We start from the raw sequence: 17,677 nt of genomic DNA on the forward strand, positions 1-17,677 counted from the left end.
ACTCTACCACGGTCACTTCTGCAGAAAACAGCGATCCCCGCAGCGCAGAGTAGCCTACAGTTTAAACTGCAATAACACTGAGCACACACGTAGCGGGAACGGAGCGGGAACAGCTTACCTAAAAGACCAAAAAAAAACCCAAAACAAAACAAAAAAAAACAAAAACAAAAAAACACGTCGTTGGCTAGAGTTGGACACAGCAGTGGCACAACAGAGAAACGCGTCTCGCCCCTCCAAATGTTCAATGTTTGCTTCCCAATCAGATAATCCAGCCGTTTTGCTCGAGGAAGCTGCTCAGTATCTCCATGAATTCTTTTTTTTCTCCCCTCCTCTCTCTCTCTCACTGTTAAGTCCAGATTTTCCTACAAGCCGAGCCGCGACAGTGGAGACCCTCTCGGAGCTCGGTGACAGCTACCGGCCGCTGCTCCGTGCCTTATTGTGCATTTTACAGCTGAGGACAGTTTTGTGAGGCGACCCCGCTCATAGCAGCTAGCAGTAGGCTGTAGCCGAGTCCCAGAGGAGCAGGTCCGTCACCTCCTTCTTCCCTCCTCTCTCTCTCCCAGTTTCTGCCGTGTCAATTCTACGTCTCCCCCCCCCCCCCCCCCTCTCTCTCTCTCTCTCTCTCTCTCTCTCTCTCTCTCTCTCTCTCTCCCCTCTCTCTCTCTCTCTCTCTCTCTCTCTCTCTCTCTCTCTCTCTCTCTCTCTCTCTCTCTCTCTCTCTCTTTCTCGCGTGCTCCCTCTCCAACCCTCCAGTGCGCATCAATGACCAACCGTGCGAAGCGGAAGCTGGGTCCGCGACGTAGAGCGGGAGGTGGGGGTTATGGGAGTGCAGCCTGTGCATGAATAGCATTGGTTTATATCCTAAATAATAATTCCTTCCAGGTCCCCACCCCGGGTCCTCTGATTTATCCGCTCTGCTAAACCTCTCCATAATCCCAGTCCGGTGGAGGGAATCCATTTGATATTTGCTGCTTCATGCGCCATTACGCGCAACCGTCTCTTCTGTAAAGTCACGGCCTCTAGACAATGTCGGTAACAGTCTAAATTTGATTGGTGCATCATCAGATATTGTAAGATGACAGGTTGTCTCTGCTTATGGCCAAAACAATGATCATTAACGATTATTTAATTATAGCCTACATGTTTTGGCCTGTAGTTTTGTTTGGTCAATTAACAATGCTAATTAACAGGCCGTTTGGTCAAGCGGAATTTTATGAATGAACTATTTACTATCTTGTTATTTCCCTCAGTAGAACAAGGCACAGAACAGGTTCCACGACTGAGTGTATGAGGCTAAAAAGGCTAAAAAAGACGCAAATAGATCGCAGTTGGATATATTTGTCTTTAAAAAAAAAACTTGCATGGGTCAGTCGGTGTAGGCTATGTTTAGGCCTGTGGCTTCACACACGTAGTCCGCACACCGCCGTCCGTTTCGCATGATACTGGACTTCAGATCCACAGAAGGATCACAGTAAACCACCAGAATCTTGTAAATGAGATCAAACTGTAGGCTATGTGGGCTCTTTTACAGTGCCTGGTTATACGCATATTTAGGAGCATCTTACAGGGCAGTTAAAAATGCCACTAAGTCAGCATTTAAAGCACATTTAGCGTATAAAATGTAACAAAAATGGAGTGGGAAAATAGCCTGTTCGTTTGATATTTTACCATTCATAGTCAAATGTTTTTCTTGTCAGTGTTTTTTCTAGTAGATCTGCCCTGTATTTGGTTTCAGGTACTATAAAGTCGAGCATGAAAACTTACGACTCGCTTAAGTTGTCATTTTTTGCAGTGTGCGCATTAAAATGTCTCATTTGCATTTTTAAGGCTGTTATCTCGTTAGGCAGGCGCCCACGCAGTCAACTTCAGCATCATACAGTGCGACACAGAGAAAGAGCACATGAGCTGGTTGTTTGTCCATTAGCGAGCCGTCAACGTTTACACTTAATTTAGATATCAAAATATTATTTTTTAAGACCGAAACGCAGACTCATAATAAATCCAGGAGCCAGAGTGAATCTGGTGTTGAAAGCAGAGGTTGAAAGCAGTCTAAAGACTTCACTTTCTTTTCCAACTGTATAGGATTTCTATTCGAAAATATTCTGAATGAATCACCCATTTTTAGGAGTAAGCTGTAAACATACAGTAGTATGTGTCCACCAACTTTCTCCAGGAAAATGTAAGCAGACTGTATTTACACGAAACAATATAACTGTATTCATTTTTTTCCCCATATGTGGATAATTGTTTCTCAAATCAAACTTAACTGAACTGTTTCCTCTTATTAAGAAACAGATAAGCTGATAAAGCTCTGAAATTAGTCACATTCATTTTTTGATGTTGGATAAGTTTGTGAGATCCCCCACCTCTCTCTCTCTCCCTATGTATCTCACACACATACACACACACACACACACACACACACACACACACACACACACACACACACACACACATACACGTACACATACACACACACAAACGACAGAGCTCTGACGGACTTCCCAGTGCTTCTCAGTTACTGTATCAACACAAAATAAACGTAGGTTTTGCAAGAGCTAGATAAGGCAACAGAGCATTGCACTAATACTGTTTTCAGGATGCAAATATGACTAAAATACAGGCATAGTCTATCAGGCTCCAAATCCTTGAACATGGTGTGATAATTGGAATTTATTTTACAACGTTATTGCATGAAAATATAATAAATAAACTTCATGGTTCAGTAAAACAGTATTTATTGACAAGTACAGATGCAGCATAGGAAATAGTGCATTTCAATTAAATGTGATGCAAGCAACCACGAGTGTGCAGTGTTTAACTTTTTTTTTTTTTTTTTAAAAAAAAGAATACAAATGGAATAACAAACAAAATGAGATGTTATGGTGTCACATGACTGGAAAGTGAAAACTGCTTTAAGGTCAATTGCATATAGCGGTCAGTGTATTCAAGTTGAAATCTTCCTTCAAGAGATCTAGATCATCTTGGAGGTTAAGATTCACCTAAAATTAAACTACATCGATACCCACAAATCAGTTTCAATATTAAATTTATAGCCCAGCAGCTGCACATGAGCTCTACATTCTGCATATGCCTCCTATATTTTCCATTGCCCCGTTTTGCCATATTATAATATAATATATGCTAATTAGCAGTGAAAACTAATTTGGGAGCGATTAAAGTGCATTTTGTCCACATGCAGGAGCTTTGGATGGAAAAATACCAAATGAAAACGTGAGTGCCAAATACGAGAAACGTCCTACTTTACCTGTATGTCTAAACTTAAGAGGTGAAACTCGGTCATTGAAAAGGAAAGGACCACGTGGAAATCCACTGAAGGCCTTATGAGCAAGTAAAAGTGGAAAAAGAAGGGCTCAGCAGCCAGAAGTGCAGACTTTTGACCGTTTGAAACAGTAAACAACAACAGCCCTCACAAACAGATGACGTGGGTGTGCAGGATGAAGGCTAATTAACTTGCAGTCTGCAACAAGAGACATTTTAACAGCGCGTAGTACAAGCCAGAGCGGAAAAAAGGACTTCAGAAACAATTATGCAATTTGAGCAAAGAAATGAATATAAAACTTTTGTCAATTTACACAAACAACAGAACATATTTAAAGTTTAATGACCACCAAATAGACGAGGTCGATTTGAAGTCGAAACTTAAAAATATCCTCAATGGTGAAAAAAAAAAACACGAAAAAAAAAAAAAAATCACACAAGTTTAATAAACTGTGAATTCACATTAGATATTGTAATAAAGAAGGGTAAATACACACCCTCTGGCAAAAAGATAAATAAATAAATAAAGAAAGAACAAGATTTAAGAAAGAAATGACTGATCTTGTGTGAGATGGGTTAAAGTTCAGGTGATGCACTAATCAGCTCGATATTAAAACTTTCTTTCACAAAAAGCCCATTTAATAATAACAGTAATTATACAAATTAAATAAAGAATAAAGATGTGCAAGTAAATTGTATCAAAAAAAACAACAATTAGAGTTTTTGATGTAATTCGTGTTAAATCTCTTTAAAAAACTCCTGGATTATTCGCGCATCAGTGTCTATCAGTTATTTGGAGAATTGAGTGAACAACTAATAATTTTACATATGCACATCCTAAATAGATCACCTTTACCTTAATTTGGTAAGTTTGGTAAAATGCCTTAGTTTTAGATCACATGACAAGAGGCAGTTTAAGTCTAAACAAATGAACTCTAATGCTGCCAAAATCCACTTTCCTTTAAAATATCACAGTGAAATCAAACTGCAAATGAAATAAAATGAAACATATTTGCTCCACAAAAATAGCATCATATTCACACAGATCATTTAAATATACACTGCATATACACAAACATACAAAACAACGTTATATCATTTTGTACTACAAACAAATAAACAAACAGGGACAAAATATTTCCTATTTGCACCGCCCACACAAACTTTGAACATTTAAATTTACAGTTACCGACGGAATTTTAAAAACTTATCTACATCCTACGGTATTTTTCCAAAATACACCTACACAATGATCTTAAAAGTGATAATGAAGATAGATAAATGCTTTGTTTGCATCACTTATTCAGCCTGAAAGAGCAGCTGAGCGGCATAAAAAAGTCCAGCTAGACCAAATTATGATTCAGAAAGAGAAACTTTGACTTTGCTGGTGGAAGTGGTGTAAAGTACATAAAACTCTGTCTGCTACAAATAAACATAAAAATGTTGCGTGACCATGCTGGCTAATCATTTACTCTGAAACATAAAATCTAAATGTAGCCTGGAGGACACTGAACGCATCACAAGTAGTGAACCACAAAAGTCAGAAACCGACACTGCCCAGTGGCATCTAAACAGTCTCACCGCTGCTCCATATAGACTCTAAATCTGCAGCATGAAAATCAAACTGCTGGATGCAAACACAGTCTACCGCTCATTCATGTCATATCTTAAACGTTCTGCGTGGCAGAGTCAACCCTCCTCCTCTCTTGAAAAACTACAAATCCCACTTATCCAGGTGAAAATGACGAGGTGCCAAAAATTAGAGTGATGTGTGGATCAGTTTTGTGCAACTTTTAAGCTGGAAATATGTGTGTGCAAGTGCAACATTGCAACACACACACACACACACACACACACACACACACACACACACACACACATCACACACATCACACACATCACACACAACCCTAACCCTAACCTAAACCTAACCACTGACCCAAAAATCAGCATATTCCCCAATTGGACAAACCGTCCCCAAATAACTGGTCTTTAGTCTGAAATTTGTCCCCAAATGTAGCTTGTGACACACACATACACACACTCACTCACAGGTTTACTTAAGTCACTTTTGGGTTATTTACATATACTTACATTATTTCCTGGAGACTTACCCAAACCCTAACCATAACCACTACTTGCCTACCATTACCTAGCCCTAACCTTAAGCACTGACCCAAAAATTAGGGACACGGCTTTTGTCCCCAGTTGGACAAGCCGTCCCCAGTCAGCTGGTCTTAAGTCTGGTGTGTGTCCCTGAAAGTGACTTAAGTCATAAGGAAATCTCCACAACATGACTGTGTAAACAGATTTACGTCCCCACAACATAAGGAATACCTGGACCACACACACACACACACATACACACACACAGTGGTTAAATACATGCTTCCCTACCTCCTGGCTGTCCAGTACTATTGAGTGTGTGGTCTGATGTTACCGCTTGTTTAGAGTCTGGTGAGAATTCAGGTGAAAGCGCTGGTGTGGCTAACCACCAGTCCAGCCAGGACTCTTGGATCCCTGGATCAGGGAGGGGGCCTGCCCAGATGCTTTGCACCAAAGACCGGGCGCCACATTCATAAAACTCTGTGTAGATTCATGACTAAAATGTGTGTGTGTGTGTGTGTACGCACAGAGACAGAAACATGTATACGCATTCTTTTCGTCAGATTTATAAAGCTGTGCGTACGCATGGTTCTGTTTTATAAATCTCAGTCATTGAGGAACTGGGCGCACGAGCCTCATTACCACTCCCACAATTAGTCATAAATGGGTGAGGACACACCCTTCACCAGCCGTTTTCATGTAAATTCGCCGCCTGCTCCACCAGTCTGTACACCTGTCAATGAAACAAACTGTAAAGATGAAGTGTTGCATAACTGTCATTACGCGCGACCTTTACGCACGGATGTGCGGCTCTTTATCACCTCCATATAATTAATTCATCACATGGACCCCAGAAATGTAATCAATTATTAGTTTGTAGCGCTCATATCTAAACGGACTTGTGTCACAGCTAAGGATAAAACAAAAAGAAAAGTCTGTTAACAGCAAAATAAAACTCCAATGTAAATTAAAAGAATGACAAAATTAATCGTACAAAAGTAATTCATCAATGTTACCTTAATAAATGCGCCTTTGATTTTACAAATCTCTTTGAACACAAAATAAATAAATAAATAAATAAAATAAGAAGAGTAAAAAAATAAATAATCACACAATCAGTCTAGCTGGTTATAAACCTAAAACAATGTTTTACTAAAAGATTCTGTCTCCCACCTCATATTTTATCTCCACCTCATCTCATCACCCTCAGATCTCTTTAGAAAAACATATGTACGGCTGGTCTGAAGAAGGCGTGAGGTGCGCACAGTCTCACAGCACATTCTGTTTTTATAAATAGGCCCACCAGTTTATGTGCGGGAAATGGCGTATGCATGGTTTTTGTGCGTACGCATCGTTTATGCATGTGGGCCCTGCCGTGAGGTTTGTGGCTGAAAAACCCATCCAGAGTTTGGCTCTCAGGAGCTGAGCCAGAGAGGAGGAAAGAGGGAGAGAAGGGAAAACAAAAGCTGCAGAGACTACTTCTTTTTTTCCAGGTGGAGCTATGACTGAATAAATAGCCTAATTTGATAAAAAAATAAATTTGAATCTGATGTAAATATAAACACTTATGCCAGTTTCATCCAACATGTTCATATTCAAGATTCTTCACACAAAGATTGCTTGCAACATATTTTCATTTGGGAGCTCTAACACAAGCGAAGAGTGGATTTTGTGACCAATTTCTAAGACATAAACAAAGGAATATTATGACTCATCCTTGTGTGGATGAAGTTCTTATGGATACTCAGGGCTCAGCTGTTTGTATATTCAGCAAACATTCCACTGTCAACTCAGAAGACAAATGTTGCTGGATAGTAGACTGCACCTTTAAAGTAACCAAACTGCCAGCAGCATAACATAAAATAAAATGTGACATATAGTTTTGTGTTTGAAATTATGACCTATCTTATAGGGGTTGGCAGGATTACATTGGTTAAACTTAAAGAGTGGAAGTGCAAAACTGAGCATTATGACAAAAAAAAGTTGTGGAACAGAAAGCCAAGGAAGTGAGAAAACATGGCAACACTGCAGGTTGGGTTGTTAAGTGTAATGACTGGAAAAAGATGAGATGTATACTGATTGATGCCTCATTTGCTGAGCAGTGTGCACACTCACACTCCCACTCAGCCACCATCACCCTCCTCTGCCTTTCAGTTTCCCTATATAAAGATGGAGAGTTACACACTCCCTTCTGATCCAGTATGGTCTCACCCTCCATGGCCACACATGGGCCTGTGGTCTGCCTTCCGCTCAGAGTCTTTGACTGTCTTTTTATCCCCCCCCCACACTCTACCCTCCACCCTCCACCCTCAACCTCAACCTCGTGAGTGAGTTTACCCTTGTTCCACTAGAAAAGGCAATGATAAGGTATCTGGGCCTCCATGGCAATGCAGGGCTAAGAGGTATATCGCTTACGCAGAGACACACACGCATATTCACGTACAGAGCTCGACTTTCACAACCTGAGCAGGGCTTTGGACTCAGGGGTGGTGGTGGTGGAGGTGGGTTGGTGGCGGTGGGCTTGGGGCTGACACGTTTCTGCTAACAATCACATCACACACAGGGACCCACATTCCAACTTCCTGATCCCCTCCCCACCACCACCACCCCCCACCAACCCTGCTTCCCTGGGCTACCTCCGCAGTCATCCTCCTCCCTCAACAGGTCTTGGTGGGGCTGTGCAGGCCTGGGGCAGACCTCAGCAGTCAGTACTGAGGACTTAGAGAAACATGATTACTCATTAGAAATACAAAAATATGAACTGACAAAGACATTAGTTTTAAGGAAAATCTGTTAGCTAGAATCATTTTATAAAGCTTAAGTCATTAAACTTTATACAATTCCAGCACATCTGGATCTAGCACATCTTGTCATGTTGGCCAGTTGGTTAAGTGAAACAGTGTGTAGAGTGTATTTGTACTGCATATCATGTACTCTGCTGCCCTCTAGTGTTCTTTTTCAAAACTTCACCAATGACATGATGTGTGTTGGTGCAGAGTGCCAATACAAGTACATCACACAGTACACTTGTAATGCTTGAAATTTTAATTTCACACATCACAACAGCAAGTAAGAGTTCGATGTAAAGTTTAAGTACAAAAATGAATAAATGCATGGAATCATATGATAATTTATTAAGGTTTTCTTCATAATTTACATATTTATTTTATGTATTTTACCAGCATAGTTTGGTAAATTTAGGGTTGTGAGCATCCTGGCCAAATATAACACAGTTTACAGATAATTTCAAACAATACAACTGAAAACATGGCTACAGTAATGTCTTAACACAACACCCCCCCCCCCCAAATCCCAGAAGGCTTATGGCTACAGAGCTAAGTAAAGTCTGAGTTATAAAACAGAGTTGTATCAGTAACTACACAGTCAGATCCTTTGACGTGGCTTTGCAATTAACTATAACCTAAAACCTGATGAATAATATACAGTATTAATCACATATAGCATGTAATGAAAACGAACACCATCATATTTGAGGTTATATTCATAAAAGTGTAAAAATGCACAAGCCCCCAGAACTCAAACGTATGTATTCAGACAGAGACACTGACACTGACGGCAGCATTGACACACAGACACCCAGCCACCTACAAAGCTGAGGTAATGAGCATGGGAATCATGTGGTGTGGTCTGCTCCAGCCATGGCCACATTCACAGACCCTGGGGGCCTGCAGGCCATCATGTCTCACTTCAGTGAGGTCAAAGCGCCTTTAACTTTGACATGCTCAAATGCACAAATTATGACTCTCAAATCCAGAAATTATGAATTAGGTATTTCCTTTACCTCATTTTGACTCTCTGGTATGTCCAGGAATGTCCTTGAATCCCAGGAAGTTCCTTTCAGGCTCATAAAAGAGATGAGGCATGCTTTAGATAACATCCAAGACCCCCTAAACCTTAAAACTGATAAAATCTAAAACTAAGAAGCAGTCACAGTAAATCTGTCTTCGGGGTTCTTCCTCGAGTGAGAACTGGGGTAGAATTCTGTTGAACCTGGCTCTATATATGATAGAAAAAGATATAATAGTAATGGTAAAAAATTATACCTCATGTCAGCTTGGCTGCAACACCACAACAAACAGGCATGAGACTGAATTATTCCCTGAACATGCAGGCATTCCTGAAGATGAGACAGTGGACAAATTGGCTAAAGAAGTGATTAAAAATGGAAATGCAGAAATTAACACAGAACATAAAAAACAGAAAAACAAGAAAAACAGAGGGAAAAAGCGTAGTGAAGAAATGTAATAATATAAATATAAAAGTATGGAAACAAACAACAGGATTTGTATTCAGTTCAAAATAGAGGTAGTGTGGTAAGAAGTAGGGGAAGGAATATGAAAAAAGAAAGACTAATGACTAATGAACATTAATGAGACACTAATATAAAAAGCACACATAACCTGGTTTTCAGCCATGCTAGTGACACGGCTCCAGGGAGGTCAATGTTGGTCAGTTTACTGCTTTAGTCCAGACTGAAATAAACTACTTTATGGATTGCCATGGAATTATATACAGATAATCGTCTCCAGAGGATGAATCTTACTGACTTTGATGATCCCCTGACTTTTCCCCTAGTGCCACTATGACACTAACATTTATGGTTCGGATTAAAAAACTCTTGACAACTGCTGGATGGATTGTCATGAAATTGGCCCTCCGTCAGGTCAAACATTGGAATTGTTTAGTGAAATATCTCAATATTGAATATATGGATTAGCACAAACTTTTATACAGATATTCAAGGTTCTAAGACAATGGATCCTAATGACCTTGGTGAGTTCCAGACAGACACTCATGACCCATAGAGGATGAATTGTAATAACTATGATACCCTAAACTTTCATCTCACACCATCATCAGGTCAAGTTTTTTATTTGTCCAATACTTTATGACCAAATACCTGCAAAACTAATAACATTCCCACCAGCCTCAGCTGTACTTTGAGCTCACAGCTAATTAGCAAATGTTAGCATGCAAACATGCTACACTAAGATGGTGAACATGTTGGGAACATTATACCTGCTATCAACATGCAAGCTTTGTCACTGTGAGCATGTTAACATGCTGCCATTCGCATTTAGCTCAAAGCACTGCTGTGCTTAAGAACAGCCTCACAGAGCCACTAGCATGACTTTAGACTGTTGGTCTTGTTGGGAACAATGTCAAGAATCTGAAACCTTAGAGTATGGGCTTATAATATCCAGGAAAAACAGTATGCAGCAAAGAGACAGTTTACAATGCCACAGTTACAGAAATCAGTCATTGCAATGAATGTGGAGGTACTGGGAAAAACAGGGCCCTGTACAAACTGGACACTGACAGGGAATTACACCAGAAGATGGCAGTAATGCAGCTACAAGGGTGCTAGCTGCTGTAAAACTTCAAAGAAGAAGAAAAACAAAGGGAAGGGGAAGGCTGAATTAAAATCAGGGATCCACAAAATGGATCCATGATCCATAAAATGTGTTTAAAAGCTCCAGGTCTGAAAAGTGAAGTCAATGCGGAAGTGCCTTAAACCTGAATTCTCTCTAAAGGCCAGTAGGGGGCGACTCCACTGGTTGCAAAAAGTAATCTGATTGTATTATTGTATTATTATTGAAGTTTATGAGAAAATGTACCCTACTTCTCGCTTGATTTATTACCTCAGTAAACACTTTCCTAATGAGTTTATGGCTCAATCACTAGTATCAAGTCTTCTTCGATACAGCATGGTGTTCATTTTGTAAATTATGGTACAATTTATAGCAGCGTATGCTTTAGGGCACAGCTAACTTGTGATTGAGTCACTTCCATGGCGACAACGTTGATTATGTGACGTAACCATGGTGTAACCCTAGATTCACTGAGCACAGGTGTAACTGCTGCTTTTTCACAGTATGTTTTCAGTTCATGAAATTTAACTGTAACATTTTGGTCGCCTAAAAAAGACTTGTTCGGCATTTTATTGTGGTAAAGGAGTCGGCTGTTCAGTTTTCCTATAAGTACATTTTGTTTTAATGGTTTTAAGCCTGTTTTTCGTTAGCGAAAATTAGCATTGGCACAGTTAACCATAGGTGCTAACGAAGCTAGCACCTAGTGCTAGGGTCAATTCCACTCTCTCATTCAAATCATGGATGTATGAAGTGTTCTTTTTACACCCATGATCCAAATATGGTCACTTCTGGCTCCAAAAATCAAAGATGGCGATGGACTAATCGCTAAAGTCGAGGCATCAAAACGGCAGTCCACAAACCAATGGGTGACGTCACGATGACTACATCCAAATTTTTTTTTATAGTCTATGATGTCTACTGACAATTTGAGGCCTGTTGATGGTAGAGTTTGTAAGGCATTATTAGCAAAATATCACACACATTTTAAATTTTGAAATAAATTCTCATTTCAGTTGGTTTTTATTCAGTTAACATGACACAGATTTTAACTTTTCAACATGTTTATTTAGTGGATTTGTGTGAGTCGCCTACTTTTCCTCTCTTCTGCAATCAGTCAGACCCTGAAACTACTAAACCAGAATTTCTTCTTTCCCTTCTTTTCAATGTTGAATTGCAACTGGGGAGCATTATCGCCACCAACTGTCATGTTACGTTGTTCTTAATCCTTGTTATCAGCCCTTTGTCTTGCAGATAGGTGAATACATGCATTAACACCAAATTTCCAGAGCTGTTTGCAAAGATTTTTTTAAGGTCCATATGTTTAATCCCTTTATGTTCTAGTTTGTTCCTTAATAACTGTTTCTCATTTGCATATTTAGGACAGAGAAGAATGACATAATCCACAATCTCCATTTGTTTGCAGACATCATGTGTTTCGCTTGGATGCTTCCTAATGAGGTGAAGAGATGAATTTAATTTACTGTGTAGACTGGGTCAATTTGGATTCCTTTTATGGAGGTGTTCCTGGGGGAATGTACCAAGTGTGTGATAGACAGAGGGGGGTTGTGATGTCTTTTAAGAAAATAGTACTTTGATTCAGTTTTTGGTAAGTTCTTTTTTATTTTTTCTTAAATGTTAATTGAATTTTGTTTACTGTTAAATTATAATATGTATTTAGGAACAGATACATACCTTTTGTGACTTAATTGATTTATAAAGTGGTGTTTCCTGTAGTAGGATGAGTATGGGTGATATAAGCAGCAGTTTGAGGCCTTTTCTGTGAGATTGGACCAGACTTTAATTGTTGTCACTTGCAGAGAGCACAAACTTAAAAGGTCATAGCCAAGTGCAGTTGTTCCACTGCTGGAAAAACATAAAAACACTTGGACTGTAGAAAACCGTCAAGACCTTTTGTTTCCTTCAGTGCCATATACTGTCGGTTGAACACAGACAACAGAATAAATATTTGCATGAAACCAATACCAAAAATAAAACCACAAAAGAACATTTACTCAAACACAACTGTTGCATCATCTTAGGTTGATATATTTCCATTTGCTCTGGTAAAATGACAGAAAGAAAGGATATACTTTATATTAGTCATTTCTTGAAACTTCAAGTGGTCACTAGGGGAATCTGCTGCTCAAAGGAATTTACAGTACATAATTGTGTACAATAGTTGGGCCATTTAAATCATATAATTAAACTTCACACAAAAGATTTGTGGGTGTTGGTTTAAAATCTGATGATCATGAAGGCAAAATACTGAAGTCAAAATCAAATACAGCATTATGTTATCTACAAATTCACCTATGTATATAATTGACAGTACAACATTTTTGTTTCTACTGAAGTATCAAAGTATGGATTGACAACATTTCGGTTCTTAAGCTGAAAGCTAATAGAGCCTTGGCAGCGAGTGAGATGGTGAGAAGGGACAGTAATGAATGAATGTACAAAGATATCGACTATTATTCACCACTTTGAAGAGAGTTCTCTTTTTATTTATTATTTTAAGCATGGAGGCCAGACTGAAATTTTTCATACGATTAGCTCAATACAATTCGAGCTAATTAAGACTGAGAGCTGAAGGTAAACCAGGTTTACAAGTTCTAGTATGCAAAGCGCACCAGGTTAAGGGAGCGGGACCTTTTGGTGAGTCTTGCGCAAAATGGTGTCCCCATCCATATGACCTTACAATATACACTACTAGATAGCAACAAAGATGTCAACAACCAAGATGGTCACATGAAAAAAATCAAAATATACGGTTCCACATACTCAAAAAGAACATTTCAAAAGATCCAATCGACAGAAGTGTCCCCGAGGGATACAGTGTTCTGTCCCTATAATCCTCATTAAAGAGCCAACTGAACATATTGCCTTCAGACAACCAAAATAAATCAGGATTCTTCTACAGTCTTTTTTTTTTTTTTTTTTTCCAAAAAGCCCCAGCTACAGCAACCTGAGACTGTAGTTGGGGCAATGAAACACAAAATGACACCACCAAGATCCTAAAAAACCCCAACCAAAAAAAGCTAATGCAAATGCTGCTCTTCAGGATAAGGTACCAGTTCTTAGTTGAGCACACGGGGACCTCTGCCTTCTGCCATTCAGTATATGGTTCTGTGTCGTAATCTTCTTTGATATAATCTCTAAGCTTTGGCTTATTCCAGATCTCCTCTTTCCATTGTTCCTTATTAACCTTTAATAGTAGTAATGGTAGTAGTGGTGGTGGTGTCACCGGAGATTATAAGTTACTGTATCATTTGTGATTTATATGAGTGGAGAGATGGAGCCACCTTTGTTCTTAGGTGTGTAACAATTTGACTTGATCTTTCAAAATAAGGTACAGATATTTGTTTGCTATCTAGCTAATGATGGATAAATATGGACTGTTACTCTGGAGTTGCTTTAGCTATTTGTATTAATGCTGTTACTGCTAGCTACTCCTTCAACACAACTGTTACAGGTCCAGTGCTTGACGTGCTCTTAGCAATTGACATATAATGATGATGCATCCTTGATGCTGAAGCTTTTTCATGTTAAGCATCAGAAATCTCTTCCAATGCTGAATCAGAGAGAGGCTGGTCAAGCTAAGTTATATTGTACTCCAGAAAATGTGTCTGACATGTTTCAACTTGGCATCCTAAATATCTTTTCTATGCTTTTCTCATAATCCCTATGAAAGAACTGGATAAAGTGCTAGGGTTAAGGATACCCAAACTTTCTACATGGTAGAAGATGTGGGATTTAGGGAGCTTGTCAGCTAATTGTGCCCCAAAAGATGTGCTTTTAACAAGACAGGCTTTGAAGGGCATGATTGAAAAAAGCATCAGGAGAGTAAAAAGGCTAGGACAGCTGCACAGGGCAGCAGATATCCTATTTCAGGTTGAGTACAATGGCTAAGGAGAAGCTGGATCAAGCTGGGAAGTCCTGAACTGAAGCTAATGCTTGAAGTTTAGACCCAATGGAATAGTACATTCGACATGTTCCAGCGTTTGTACACTGACAGCATATAGGAGCAGCAAACAGAAATCACTTAACATCTATCCATCAAATAATTCAGGAATACCTTGGAGTTTTCTGCTTTCTACCTGGCAACTGTGAAGCTGTCATCTGAACAAAAAGTCTCTGCATTCGAGTCATTTCACTCCTCAGGGTGTTAAGACACTCTGAATGAAAGCCCCAAGGCATTAACACAAACCCTTGTGAGAGAGCTCTCGCAAATTAAATCCACTTGACCCATGCCACAACTGTTTTGTCTTTGTCTGCCAAAACAACTTGCAAGCAGCTTTAAAGGATATGTGTTTAGAATTTTTCAAGTCAAAACATTAGTCAGGTGCCCAAATGATAATTGAAAGAGGTTTTGCTTGCTGTAATCATTCCTCCTGTTAATACCGGCCACTAAAATATCTCTTTCTAATGCACTTTCAGTGTAGCTACGTGATGGGGGACAAAGTCCACTGTCCTTGTATGAAGCTTCAGAGGTCTGAGTTTATCAAATTTAGTGGATATCTTCCTTCCTTTTTAGTACAAATTTTGTAATACAGTTATTTTTGTAACTATCCTTGCATTGCAGGGAAACACAAAAAGGGAATTTTGTACTAAAAAGACTTAAGAAGATAAATAGTAAAGTCAAGCTGCTGGCTGTAAAACCAAGTCAAAGAGCTGAAAGACATTGTAAAGATCCATAGAGCTGAAGGGAACTGTAGAGTTGGGTGGTAATTTTCTGTGTTTTTTTACTATGAACGACCCCTTTCACATACATTATTTACATCATGGTCCTACTCTTTTCCTTCCTCACCCACTTCCCCACAAGTTGTGTCAGTGGGACATTCAAAAATCTCTTCTTGGACATGCATGGCTAGAGTTTGTGCCATCACGGTCGAGGAGCATTGTTGTGTGTAAGGAGCCACTCTTCCTTCACAGTTGTTTGTGTTTGGCTCCCCCCTTGTCAGGGTGTTGTACCTACATGTAACCAGTGAGTGTTTGAGTCCATGATTGTCTCTTCTGATCAGTGGTGGAGAGTAACTGAGTACATTTACTCAAGTACTGTATTTAGATTTTGAGGTACTTGTACTTTAATATTTCCATTTGATGCCACTTTATACTTCCACTCCACTACATTTCAGAGGGAAATATTGTACTTTCTACTCCACTACATTTATTTTACAGCTTTAGTCACTTTTCAGATGAAAATTTTACACAATGGATAAACTAACAAGCTTTTAAAATATGAGTTGTTGACAACTCCACCAAATAGTGATTTTTCCCTCTAAACTTCTCACATGGTTTCATTTCGATAAATGTTCAAATGATCCATTATTTCACCAAAAAACAAAGATTAGAGGAAAAACTCAAAAACCGAAAACAGATTTGTGTAGCAGAACTTTGTTTTTTCTTCTTTCCTCTCCCATTAATCATCTCACAACCCCTCAGATTCATCTGGTGACCCTTTGGAGGGGCCCGACCCCGAGGTTGGAAACCACTGGACAAAACCAGCTAACTGTATATAAAGTAGTTCAAACTAGCTCCACCTCCAGCAGCTACAACAGTAACATGCTGCTTATACACTGATGCTTCAGTATTAATAATCTAATGATGTCATATATAATAATATATCAGTCAGAGGGACCAAACCACTACTTTTACTGCAATACTTTAACTACATCAAGCTCATAATACTTATGTACTTTTGCTTAAGTAGGATTTTTCATGCATGACTTTTACTTGTAATGGAGTATTTTTACATTGCTGTATTGATACTTTTTCTTAGGTAAAGGATCTGAATACCTCTTCCACCACTGCTTTTGATTTGCTGCACTGCACTGCCAGGCAAAGGAGTGGTGGAGGCCATTAAAGGGCTCCACCTGTGTTCATATGACTAGTATAACTATTCATAATCTTTGATTTTGCTGCTTGAAGAGGATGTGCATTTTTCCTATGCCCTCAACTCCAAGCTATAGATAAATGATGGATAAGTGTATGAAGTAACCAGAAAGCTCTTTTAGAAAAAGGAGAGCCTACAATGTGATGTCAATTTACAAAGATAGATTGACTGTGGTGCAACCAAAGCTGCTTTCACACACTCACACTACAGTCAACTCAAAGGAAGTGCGTGTCTGTGTGCGGGTTGATTGCTACATTACCCATTAGAAAGTCATTGTGCATTGTATTTGTATATTTTATAATTTGTGCCTTTCCTCAGTATATTTTGAACAGAGGCACATGCATATATGACTTTGAATCCACTCGCATGTCTACTGTGCGTGCGTCCGTCTGTGTTTGCGGTGAGCCTCCTTTCTAATCTGCCAGCCAGTGGTTGTGTATGAAGTGCTGCTGATGGTGGAGACTATTAGGCCTGTGAAGGGAGAGTTGGCTGTCTTCTCCTGTTCCCCGCAGCTCATTTAAACTTCCAGCTGATGGTAGAGATTAAACGTCTTGTCTTAGAAGGAGGGACTCTGCGGCTAGACTTGGGTTGCTATTTAAGAAACTTGAATGAGTGAAATGCATGTAAAGAACCCATTTAGTGTAAGACAACGGAGTAGCAGTTGGTTTGCATGTGCAAACAATGTATCATGCTTCACACGACATACCACACATGTGGCCTGGTTTTCTTATACATCTGGCAATCTGCTTTTAGGGTTTGCAAATGTCAGGTATTCATGGTATAGCTGAAAAGTTTCTATTAACATTAATCTTGTATTGTTTCTATACCATTGTAGCCACACTGGCAGCATGGCTGTAGGGATAGCAAGGTTGGTCTGTCAGTCGGTCCACTTTGGTTCAGACTGAATATCTAAACAACTACTGGATCACTGTAAAATGTGTTATAGGTAACTGTGGTGCACAGATGACAGATTCTAATGACTTTGGTGATTACCAAACTTTTC

General features: G+C 39.3%; 1 long non-coding RNA gene across 4 annotated transcripts in view; it reads left to right on the forward strand.

Annotated features, from left to right (window-relative positions):
* The window catches only part of LOC121886018, a 101,233-nt gene that overhangs the window by 17,467 nt on the left and 66,089 nt on the right, over positions 1-17,677 (forward strand). The window lies entirely within an intron of this gene.

Source organism: Thunnus maccoyii, chromosome 19 (genome assembly GCF_910596095.1).
Source record: "Thunnus maccoyii chromosome 19, fThuMac1.1, whole genome shotgun sequence".
Taxonomy (NCBI): domain Eukaryota; kingdom Metazoa; phylum Chordata; class Actinopteri; order Scombriformes; family Scombridae; genus Thunnus; species Thunnus maccoyii.